The sequence below is a fragment of the Schistocerca piceifrons genome, chromosome 3, assembly GCF_021461385.2.
Source record: "Schistocerca piceifrons isolate TAMUIC-IGC-003096 chromosome 3, iqSchPice1.1, whole genome shotgun sequence".
Lineage (NCBI taxonomy): Eukaryota > Metazoa > Arthropoda > Insecta > Orthoptera > Acrididae > Schistocerca > Schistocerca piceifrons.
In genome coordinates, this window is record NC_060140.1 from 432,038,252 (window position 1) to 432,051,852 (window position 13,601).

A 13,601-nucleotide genomic window follows, 5' to 3' on the forward strand; every position below is an offset into this window, starting at 1 on the left:
GGTTCGATTCCCGGCGGGGTCAGGGATTTTCTCTGCCTCGTGATGGCTGGGTGTTGTGTGATGTCCTTAGGTTAGTTAGGTTTAAGTCGTTCTAAGTTCTAGGGGACTGATGACCATAAATGTTAAGTCCCATAGCGCTCAGAGCCATTTGAACCATTAGACAGCATCCGTGATAGAAAATGTCGGAATACGCACTGCCTGAACAAAAAAACGCAATACCAAGAAAGAGTTGGGTGACATAAGCCGAAGTTGGTATGCGTGTTTCTACATCTGAAAGATGGTGTTTGTTCAGATTTCTTCATCTACATCTATATAGATACTACGCAAACTACCATACGGCACGTGGCAAATTGAGGGAGGAGAAACGACTATCTGTTGCCTCCATATGAGCCCTAATATCTCGTATTTTATCTTCGTGGTCCTTACGCGCCAAGCATGTTGGCGGCACTAGAATCGTTCTGCAGTCTGCTTCAAATGCTGGTTCTCTAAATTTTCTCAATAGTGTTCCTCGAAAGAACACCGCCTTCCCTCCAGGGATTCCCATATGAGTCCCGGAATCATCACCTTAACACATTCATGTTGTTCGAGCCTATTGGTAACAAATCTAGCAGCCCACCTCTGAACTACATCGATGTCTTCCTTTAATCCGACGTGGTACAGATCCCAAACACTCGAGCAGTACTCAAGAATAGGTCGCACTATCGTCCTCTATGCGATCTCCTTTACAAAGGAACCGGCTTACCCAGGATTCTCCCAATCAACCACAATCGACCGTTTGCCTTCCCTACCACAGTCCTCACACATTCATTCCTGTATCCGAACATTACGAGTTTGTTTTTCCTATACATCCGCATTGACTTCCATTTTTCTACATTTAGAGCTAACCAACATTCATCACACCAACTAGCAATTTTGTCTACATCATCATGTATCGTCCTACAGTTTCTCAGCTTCGACACATTACCTCACACCACAACATCGTCATCATCAAACAGCAGACTGCTGCGCAACCTGTCCGCCAATTCATTCGTGTTTATAAAGAACAACAGCTGTTCGATCACACTTCGCTGGGGCACCCCTGACGATACCCTTGTCTCTGAGGAACACTCGCCGTCAAGGGCAACATACTGGGTTCTATAACTTCAAAAGTTTTCGAGCCACTCACATATGTGGCCCTGTACCATGTGCTCCTGCTTACTTTACCAATCTGCAAAGCCGACCGGGGTGGCCGAGCGGTTCTAAGCGCTACACTCTGGAAGCGCGCGACCGCTACGGTCGCACGTTCGAATCCTGCCTCGGGCGTGGATGTGTGTGATGTCCTTAGGTTAGTTAGGTTTAACTAGTTCTAAGTCCTAGGGGACTAATGACCTCAGTAGTTGAGTCCCATAGTGCTCAGAGCCATTTGAACCATTTTTTTTTTTCTAGGGGACTGATGACCTCAGAAGTTAAGTCTCATAGTGCTCAGAGCCATTTTGACGGCGCGTTTGTACGATTCTCCTGTGTGAAAGATCTCTTGAACGCGAAATTTAAGGCTTAAGCTTTCGTTTGCTATCTTCCACTGCCACAACAGATTGGTCAACAAAACCTGGATGGGAGTTTTAGAGCCACTAAGAGATTTTACATGGGAACAGAATTTTCTCGGGCTCTCTCACACACAATTACCTTTGAGACTAGACGTGGAGAGTTGATGTTAGAAAACAATTCCTTTAAGGTGACAAAGACGTCATTATCAACACCTCACTGAGTTTGAACGAAGTCGTGAATTGGGCCACGAGAAGTTGGATGTTTCTTGTGCGACAATGCTGGAAGATTAGGCAAGAATGTATTCACTGTACATGATTGCTGGCAGCGATGATCAGGAGAATGTAAGGTCGGCCAGGTAGCACTATCGAGAGGGAAGACCATCGTGTTTGGTGTATAGCTCTGGCGCACCGTACTGCACCTACAACACCAGTTTCAGGAGCAGTTGGCACCACAGCGACACAGCGAACTGTTACAAATCGGTTACTTTAAGGACAGTTCCGAGCCAGGCGCCCTGTAGTTTGCATTCCACTGACCCCGAACCACCGCCATTTGTCACTTCACTGGTGTCGAGCGAGAGCTCATTGGAGGGCAGAGTGGAGGTCTGTTAAGTTTCCTGATGAAAGCTGATTCCGACTCGATGTCAGTGACGGATGTGTGTTGTTTAGGAGAATGTCATTTGAGGGCCCTCAACCAACCAGTTTGCGTATTAGACGCACTGGACCTACACCTGGAGCTATGGTCTGGGGTGTGAATTCGTATGACAGCAGAAGCACCATTGTGATTATCCCATGCACCCTGACTGCAAATTTTTACGTCATTCTGGTGATTCGACCGTTGTCCTGCCGTTCATGAACAGCATTCCAGGGAGTGTGTTCGAACAGGATAAGGCTCGCTCGCATACCGCTGTTGTAACCCAACGTGCTCTACGGAATGTTGACATGCCTTTGTCTGCTCGAACTCTAGATATGTCTACAATGGAGCACATATGGGACATCATAGTTTGACAACTCCAGCGGCATCCACAAACAATATTAAGCGTCCCTGTACTGATGGACCAAGTGGACTCCACCAGACAAACAGACTTCCGGCACCCGTAGAAAACAATGCCTGGACGTTTGCAAGCTTGCATCCAACATATTGTCGATTACACCGGGTATTAATCTACCAGCATTCCCTATTTACAATGGTGTATCTCGCGTTTAAATTAACCTGTGATCCTACAACGTTAATCACCTAAATACGTTACCTAGACAAATGCTTTCCCGAAATTTCATTACTTTACGTTAATAATTTTTTAGGATTGCGATTTTTTCCGTCAATGAAGTATCAGACTTAAGGAACTAGCATCATAGTAGAGTTTATTAATGTCCAACGTAACATTCACAACATATGCCCTTGACATAGGTTGTATGGTAAGTTCATCTCAGTGATGAGAAGCGAGAAAACAGAATACGAGTCGTGCAACCACTTCAGATCATCACCTTTCATTTTCTCGAGGAAATAAATACAGCAAACAATATTTAGATGGCTAAACATAGAGCCATTTCATGTTATCAATTGTATTTTATTTCTTTTTAAGTAGTAAATAACGACAAAAAACTGTTTTCTCTTCAGCAGTGCAGACTTTTTCATTGCCGTAGAAATGTGCAACATTGTGACACTTTTAACACGTTTAGTGACGTAACCCTATACAAGTATCTACTACGACATTTAATTTTCACATATAAGGAATTTGAAATATATTATATTTTAATTTTGATAGAAATAAAATTTTTATACGCAACGACGTATTTCCAGTGTGGAATATTAATTGTCACAGAGTTATCCCTAGCTCAGTACAACATTGTGATATAAAGTCTAAGAAGGGGAAGGTAGTCTTATATTCATCGGTCACTACAATGGGATGACCTAGTGTTTCTTTGACACACTGTTGTAACAATGTTATAAATGAACATTAAGATTTGTTTTATCCACACAGAGAAAAACATGTGTCCAAAGTCTGCCAATTTGGTGAGATTAATTTTTCCAATTTTCTAAATATGAAATAATTATAGGCCCAGAGTCACTGAAACAAAAAAGAGTAAAAAAGTAAACTGCATCAAGCAAAATTATTAAACAAAACTCTACACACTTCTTTATGTATCAGTTTAGTTGAACCATTTGAAAATAAGACAAGTCACAACACTTACGTGTAATGCAATATCCTCTAAACTAGGTAATTAGTTCAAGTTATCTAACACTTACAAGGTCCGTGGCACATTAAAAAAACAGGACACATTCAAAACAGTATTCCGAATAACTATGTCATATTTGGAAACAAAATGATAAATCGAAACAGAACTTCGTCTTTTTACTAAACCATTCACAAATGTCAGTTATTTCATTAATGAGACTTGTTTTCTACAATTCCAGTTGCCACACTTGTTGTTGCAAGTGTTGCTGCTGTCACAAAGATACTCGTGTAGTCTGATGAAATAACATCATTCGCTTTTTAGTGGCTCTCAGGAAGGTTTGTAAAATTCAGCTCTTATGCAGAACGATCTTCACCTTCAGGTAGTCAACTCATCAAAGATACTGGCAGTAGAATGAAGTTTCCTAGAAACCTACAGACAAATTTCTCCGCCTGGCAATAAAATGGCACTGTGAACAGCTGAAGTGTAACGCATGTGCTTGTAACTTCCACCAGGAATTGCATTACCGTGCAAACATGCAGTGCAGTAGAGACATATTTTTAATGTTGAGCCGGATTACAGAATTTAAGAATGAAAAGTTGAGGTGCGCTGTTGTCACAAAGCTGCCCAGCATTACGACATTTCGAAAAAATTTTAACTGAAAATTTTTCAACTATTTATTTTCTTATTTATCCACAACGTAGACTTTTTCTGCGTTCAGGAATATAAAAAATTAAATTTTCCTCATTTTCAAGTACTTAGCATCGTTTGTGTAGGAAAAATGTCCGATTTCAAATGAAACTTCCAAAGTGTGTCACGAAACCAAAGCAAGCAATAAAATAACCATTAAAATCCACTATTGTAACTTGCGTCAGCACCACGTGAAAATGTTAACTTCTGATGTTACCAGATGACGTCACTCCGTTCCCTCCCACCACCACCACACCACCAACGTCAAAGTCAAAATTTATTCTGAAGGAACTTTGAGATAGTTCCATTATACTCTCGTTCCGGTGACGGCCTTGGTGTACGCCACCACCTGCAATGGTCTGTGAAATGTTTTCACGTTCCCTTACTCTTTTCCTTTTCGTTCAGTGACGTCCATTGGGAGTCGTCCGTTACACCACGCCATGCTCAACGGTAAAATATATTGTGAAATGACGCCATTTGAATGTACGGACGAGACCTGTGACCTCTGTAACCGATTAAATTGCACAAATCGTTTTCTTGGTCCTATATTAGTTTACTGAAATTAATGACCGTTTTCGGCTTTGCGGCATCATCAGATTAAACGAGCATAGCAATGAAACATATTTGAGTAGCCAGTAACATACTGCAGAGGTAAAATATTTTGCCCATATAGGATACGTTTGAACAGCTGTGCTTTATCATTCGGAAAGCTTGAATGATGTGCAGCGAAAACAGTGACTGCATGCATTGAGACTCTTGGTAGGTATTCACAATATACAGCACACACATTAAGTGAAATTATTTTTATTGCACGTCATTCATACCATCCAAAGGACACGTTTTTGAACTCGAATATTGGCTGTTATATTTGTCACCAATACTGAATTATTTTTCATAACAGATACGACAGCTTTACTGCAAAGACAAAATTCTGTTCCTAGTTATGGATAGCGACCAATACGGCTTATCCCTGGGTCAATTTGTACGGTATTCAGGAAGAAACCTTAGCGTTCCGATTTAGTGGACCAACCAGCGCACAGCACGCCTCGCCACAAACTCGGGGCAGTGTATTAGAAAACACACTTTTGTGTTATAGTGAGTTTAGCGGAAGCTTTTGTTTTGCGGTCACAACGGGGTGGTGAGATGCTGTCTGACAGTGTGCAAGACACCAGATTTGTAATATGAGTTAGCTATTCGTTCAGTTAAATCAGCAGGACGTGTATGAATAATTATTTTTTCGGTCCGCGTTGCGAGGTCAAAGATAGAGAATTTCGAAGGAACTTCGAGGTGTGCCATCGCTTTCCGTGTGTTGATCTGGTCTTTGTGCATTTGTGAGGAATTTATTTTTCAGTGATCGCTACAGATTCTGTCTGCTATTACTTCATCTGCATGGTAACACTCCCTACCTATGGATCTTTCTCAATGTTTTGCGAAATTTATAGACTGCGCTTTCTTTGATTTTCTGCAAGGCTGGAACTCAGTGTGCCACGTGACAGCAGATCATTACTGCACTATCATGGTTTAGCTACTTTTGGAAACAGTAATTTGGATTTATATTTAAACGGTTTTTTAAATATTTTTTTGTAGCCATACCTTGCCTACCCAGACGAGATTACATCGACTTGCACTTAGAAGCTAGCACGTTATTATTCGATGCAAAGCGTACTAATTTCCTACAGCACTGATAAAATTTTTCTTAAATTCTAACTATAGTCGATCACTGTGAACATTATACACTCTAAGACAAAAAAGGTACGACACACCAAGAAGGAATTATCCGAATGAGATGGAATCAGTAGACGTGATGTACTATTATAGCCAAAAGTATCCGAACGACCTGAATAGCGTTTCCCCTGATTTGCATGCAGCCCGCATAACGTAGCTGTCTTACAGTTCCTCTAATCTCTATGCAGTACAAACGTTTGACCATACAAAATGGATACGACAAGAGACCACTAAAGAACACTGTTCTTTAAGATAATCAGTCCAGGTGTATATCAAAACCAAGATGTTGAAAATAGAGGTCAGACAGTCCTCAACGCTTGTGAACTCAGTTTTATTACAGTAAGTGACATTTCATAATCACAAACTTACTCAGTAGAATTTGTGTTAACTGATTCCGTCACATAAGTTATTCCAGCAATTTTTACGCAGAATTAAATATTTTTACGAACAAGATATTTTAAGATAATATCTGGACCCCTAAAGTTTTCTGATAATCCGAGTATTTTTGCTCTTTAAAGAGTTTTCCCCACACCTGTGAAACGTCGTTCCTGATACAAGTAATTTGTCATATATTGGATGTTGAACTAACTATTTAAAAGCAATGCAATTAATAGCGGCAAGCGCTCTATGTAAACCCCAAAATTAACGTCGTGTCACCAGTAATTACTCTCTGCTCTTGACTGAGCAATTATTTGTGCACATTTTTTAACTTTAAACGACATAGCGGACTTTTTTGTTCTGTATCTGCATTGAAACCAAGCACTTATAGCCACTGTAACTAAGCAAAGCTTTCGTGCCTGACCGAGACTCGATCACAGTAACCTTCGTCACTGGTGAATAGGCATAAAAAGTCGTTTTCGCCAGTGTCAGTAAGCAAATCTTAAATTCAAAATCTTTTTGCTCTGCCTGGAATACCGTCAGCACCCTTATTTCCCATGAAAGACATTCAATATAATTTCGAAAAAATAAGGTTTGCGCGTGTTTAAAACGAAATGCCATGATGTAAAATTTTGTGATGGGGACTCGAATCGGCCACGTAATTAGATTAACTAAGGACAATCAGATTTTATATATCGAATTTTTTCACCAGCAAGGAGCTACTCGAATTTGAAATATAAATTTTTTGCGTGATACAAAATCGAACTCGGCATCTACCGCTGTAGTTTTCTACCCACAAATTGTTCGTTCACCATTAGTAAGATGTGTGTATGTTTGACTAAAAATAACAGCACCTATAGTTATCGTTAACTAACCATGAAGAGACTTTAAGAATGAAAATTATTTATCACTAGTAGTTCGGTGTGAATAAGCTAGGGCTTTAAATGAAACCATGAATATTTTTTGCTGCACCAGAACTAGAATCCACATATGTGCCTTTAGTGGAGATCTATAAGAGTTTGCAATCTTCGGGAAACAACGAAATGATCGAACTATGACGGTCCGTGTGGGTCGTATACCACGAAAGATGATTCGAGTTAGAATCCCAGTCGAGCATCAATTATTTCAACACTTCAAGTTCAAATAACATAAGGGCGTTGTGACCTGAAGTGACAGCCGACTCATTAAATGAAATAAAGTTTCCAGTACAAGGAAGCTCACTGGTGGCAGAGTTTCTGTTTGCCGCGACTTCCGTCTCTGCTATGACCCAAGCTAAACCGGAAAAGTTTGGAAATTTGTGGTGAGTTCCTATAGGGCCAAACTGCCGTGGTCATCGGTCCCTAGGCCTACACACTACTTAACCTAACTTACACTAAATTACGCTAACGATAACACACATACACCCATGCCCGAGGGAGGACTCGAACCTCCGACGGGGGGAGCCGCGCGAACCTTGGCAAGGCGCCTGAGACCGCTCGGCTACCACGCGCGGCCCAAGCTAAACCGGCTCTCCCCAGTTGATAGCGAAGGGATACGATATTTCTAATACGGATTCTGAACGATGGTACAATCTGAGGTTCTTCACTTGGCATTATTTGACAGAACGAAATCTGTTCGCATGTGTTTAAGATACATGCGGAATTTGGAATCAAACCAATACCTTTCAACTAAGAAACTAGGATCAGTCCGCGAGACGACTGCAGAACACACTTGCTACGTTCGTGATTGTGTTGTAACGTAAATGTGCTTAGTTTACAAATTGCACACCGTGAAAAAAATTTAGTTCTCTATTAACTGGTTAATTATCAGCAGATTTCTGATACGAAATTATGCTACTCTCATACCAGCTACCAAGCCTCGATTCGAATCCGTTTTGAAAGTTACAATATTTCAAGAAAATTTTTAGATCCATAAATAACATTGCAAAGTACGTAGTTACCAAATACTTCGATTATTACTGGTATTTTCGCTATTAACTTCTTCATTCTGCTGCTGCTACCCGCGTGCTCGAAGAAATCATTTAATGTTTCCTGGTCGTTTCTAGAAGCAGTTGCCCAAAAACAAGTAAATATTTCGTTCGCAGCAACCTGTTGCGGCGCTCTAGTACAAGTGGATCGTAACAAGTAGTTATTGAGTTATTTCCATTTTTAGGGGATATTTTTCAAGTTAATATCGAACATTTCCAATTATTCTCAGGTTACACTAAAACTAACTTAACTGGTGAAGACATAATTGCATAACAAAAAGTGCATTGCACTACTTAATTGGCTTGCGATTAGCAGCCACCCATGTAAAATGCTAAAACTGGCGGTAAAAAACAGTTTTTGTAGCCAGAAAATATTAATGTCTTCTGTTAGGTGCCACGATCATTCTCTCCAGATGTCGTGGTCGACGTCACCTTTTTCAAATAGCACAAGGAAGAAAATATTGCAGAAGATAAACTAGCTTCCGTTGCAATAAACTCATTTTACGTGTTCCAAGTTCACAATTTCGCGAATTATTCTAACTGTAGTATCCAATTCAACAACGTAGAAAAATATTTAAACGTTGCAAAACTGACATCCGACTCAGAGGCCTTACACTTGGTCGTCAAACACAAATTTTAACTCTGTGGAACATCAGTTTCAGTAAACTCATGTAGCGAATTATATTTACCATTGTTCTTTCTCACTGGAAAATTCACAACTCACTGACTGGGCTCTACAACTATACTGCAACAGTAATTTCGAACGCTAGCAATGCATGCGAACTGCAGAACTTCATAGGGCCATGACTTCCAGTTTTGTATATCCCTGACATAAACTGGCTCTGCATCATTTCAGGTCCAGGTATTAAAAGTCATACTGACACCAATAGTGTGCTCGAACTGCCAACTTCATTGTTCGTTTCACTGAAATAAATCACATGACCCCACAGCATGAGAGGTTTCATTTCATTCCTCCTCTTCCACTGGGAGATAAATTTTCCGGTCAGTAAGCTTTTCCATAATAAAAAGTGAAATGTGGCCAGTAATCGCTTCACAAACCGTTATTTAGTGCTGTTAAAAATTACTTTTAACGTAGTCGTAGGAATACAGTTTAATCATAAAGCATCCTGAGCAGCAACGTCCACAAATAAACTGAATAAGAGAAGCTTATCGTCTAGGTAAGAACAGTTTTAAAAACAAAGTCTATGAAACCAGTTCGATCTTCTCGTCTGATAGCACTGCCTAAGAGGTATCACACGTTGTGTTCTGCGGAAATCATTAGTTGGAACCGAATTTAAAATCTAAGGGTAAGGTACCGTTAAAAATACAAAACGATTAACAAACGAAGCCTGAGCTACAATTCACGTTGTCCTCCTAAATTATCAAGTCTTTGTTTACAATGAATTACGAGTGTTATTCGGAAAGTAAGGAACACTCATTCGCGAAATGGAGACCATAGTGAAAATCCAAACTGTTTTCTTTGCACATTTAGCTACACCTTCCAGGTACTTCTCTACATAGTCGCCGTCCCGACTTAGATAATTGTCGGAGAGTTATACCAAATTTCCAACACTATCGTCATAGGAGGCAGCCACCTGTGCTTTCAGATAATTCTCTACGCTGGTCTATAGCGCGTAGCCTGCGCCCAAGGTTTGTCTTCATATGCAGCGTTTCACGTGAATAGAGATGATACTCAGGACGAGCCAATTAGGGCTGTGTTGTGGGTGATCCAACACTTCCCACCGAAAAGGCCGCAGGAGCGTCTTCACTTCCCCTGCAGAGTGCGGCTGAGAATTGCCTTGAAGAAGGAAGTGCATGGCAGTTGTGTTAGGTGGGCTGCATTCATAAAGGCGAAGCCTCTCAGCGGGACCTCCTACTTGGCGGGAGACGTTGTCGTTCTAGGCACCTTTACCCGCTCACAGTGCGATCACAACTGAAAGTAGTGTCTTGATGCGATCGATGGGTATACTAGAGATACTGCCCAAAACGTCTGTGAAAAGCTTCGTCGGATTTTCACAGTTGTTTCCATTTCGCGACCGACCGTCCTCACTTTCAGAATAGCCCTCGTAAAATATGTAGAAGCGGCGGAAATCGAACCCAATAACAACCGCTTTACCTACTCCGCTATCCCTCCCACATGTACGAAGTGCTGTTACAGACTTCCGTCGTGTAATATGTAAGGTAACACAATTAACTATGATAGCTGGTGCAACATGACATTCATTACAACAAGAATCTAAATTTTATATTTAATCTCCGAAAACGGTATCATTATTACTACATATGATGTTTGCAGACAGATTACATATCCACTATAATCTAAACAATACTCAAAAGAAACTAACTTTTTGAATATTTTTTCAAAGCATGTAGTCGGGAATGAATTTGACTTCTGAGGCTAAAGATATGCTCTCCACCTTACGTCGCACTTTGTTTCCTCCTGGCTTGTCAGTAAGTACTTACTTGAGAAATGTTACAATTCAAGGAATTTGATAAAGGTCACATTCTTGAGCTTTATGAAAATGGATACTGTATCAGCGCCATTCCCCCTGCCATAGGATACAGAAAATCTACGATAAATCTCTAGGTGAAGAGCATGCCGGAGGAAGGTCACGTCGACTGTCGTTGTCGTCGACGGACTACCACAGACGATCAAGACGATAGTATACCCCCTTTCAGGGCTAGTACATAAATTAGGAACATCCTCCAAATAAGTGTAAGCAGGTCGACCAGTTGTCGTCGTCGTCTCCACGAGGAAGGTAGTTATGGACCAAACTGAGCGGTTGCGGGTATGTTGGTGGAGCAACGTAAGGTTGCCAGCTTAAACTTCGCACTAGCTTATTGAAGGAAACCGCTTTCGTACTGGGAGCAAGTTATATTTACGGTCGAGAAGGTTTTTTTGTACTGCACCAAATGCTTCGGTCCATGTTTATCGACCAAGTGGAGCGAGATTCGACAGCACCTATGTCCATCAGAGTCAAAAGTGTGGCCGAACCGCTGTCACAGCTTGAGGATGTATATCAGCAAGTGGTGGCAGCGATCTGTGGCAACTAGGCTGTCTATTTCACTCTTTTCAGTCGTTAAGTAGACTCTTGATTTTAAGTTGTTTTACGACTATTGATCAAAAAGACTGAGACAAACATAAAACAATTTTTTCTGTCGCATTGCACATAATGTCATCATCAGGGAGAAAGTATTTAGTTTTTTTACGTGCAGATAAAGCATCATATTAACTTGTGTTCTCTTTATTTACATGAAGGTAGGACTCCAGTATCGACGGAAGCATAAAGAATTATATTTTCTTTTAATTCCAAGCAGAAATCACTATACATAAAGAGAAAAAGTGGTGCAGGAGCTGTGATGTACACGTAGACGAGCGTCTTAGTCCACTACATCTTCAGTTATATACATATGATTCTTGAAAATTATGAGTACATAATAATTCTCGTTATCTTCCTAAACTAATTTACCACGAATTACATTTAATGGAAGTGACAAGATTCGAACCCCTTACCAGCGAATTACAAACTGACCGCTTTAACGACTACGCCAGTCTACCAGTTGAGTAGGCTGTACTTACGAAATGGCGTAATATGGTCTGTGGTGTCACCCAGTTTCCATGAAAAAATAGCGATTTACCGAGTGAAAGTGACGCAGAGCGTCTACGACGGAAAAACAGACAGTCCATCTGAGTTCGAATCCATTAACGGAATTATAAAGAACATAAACTAATTGAAAGTGACACAGTAGATATTCTGTTAGGTTTTGTCAGATGTTTTGGAGATGCCGTGTGTGGCAGAGAGTGAGAATTTAATAGCTACCGACGCAATTGTCATAAAATTTCGGCACGGTTATGGCAGTCACTGATGTGGCAGTTGCTCATTAAGAAAATTGCTTCAGAATCTTTGAAGCATATATATATACTATCAGCATGACCGAAATGCATCAGAGAATGCAGGTGAACAGTACACTTATGATATCTATCTTACTACGAAAGTTTGATGTGACGAAAGAAACCTATTTCTTTGAGTCACAGTTGTGAAATGATTCAGGTATATCACACAATAATCAAAATGTGTATTTACAATGAAAATGTATCTCTTTTGATCCAGACACGAAAAGAAAGATATAAAAAAGCGTGCAATTATGCTATTCAATATGTTTTTCACCTCCAGATTTACCTCGGTATATTCACTGTTTCCACAACATGTTTCTCGGGTAATAATTCTCTAAACGATAAGCAACACACAATTACCGCCATTATGGTCCCTTTGAGCATTTTCTGAGCCTTTCTTGTGAGGTAGCTATTTCCAAAACAGACACTTCTGATCACTCATAGACTGTAGTGAATGGAGTTTGTGAGATGGCTTATAATGCAGAGATTGTTTTATGACACAGTCACTGAATTTCGGTTTGGTCATGTACTAATCGAATAAAGGAAATGCGAGAAAAAGTTCAGAACTTCAGCGTTTCGCCGGCGAGATCCGAATCGGCTTGCATGTCAACCAGTGCATTGGAAATCGAACTTTTTGCCGTTAAGCCAACGTGACAGCGCAGTGGCATACCTTTTTTCATTACGTTCTTGTTTCCTGATGTGGATTACTCGGAACATGACATTAGAGGGCAATTGTAGCTTAGGTGCCAAACGTCACATCTGGGTTCAAACAAATAATTTTACTTACTCAGCGGCACATCTTAAGTGGAAGCCATTCAGAATATTTCATCGAAACGACAAGAAAGAACAGTATTAGACGTAAGACCTGGCCGCCGACCAGCCGCCGCACAGGCATAGTCGTTTGCTTAAGGCGGCCAATATTTCTGAGCACCACTCAGAATTTTAAGTCCAGCCTTGCGCACGATCTGCCGACACTGTAGGATGCGGAAGTGTATGTAGGGAGGCCTGTCAGTATTCTCGAGTTGTTACGAAAACGTATCTGCTTCTTATCGAGTGGTAAGCTTTGTGCTCTGTAAACATAAAGTCTCGTGTTTGAGTCCACTCCATCCCCTAGTATTGCAAATCACAGATTAGACACCTATTTGATGGAGCCTCAAACATAATTCCTTTCATGTTCTAAGCCACCTGTAATAGCAGAAACTTCTAGAAACATTTCCGCTAAACGACTCGTGGCTGAGTCAAGATCAAAACA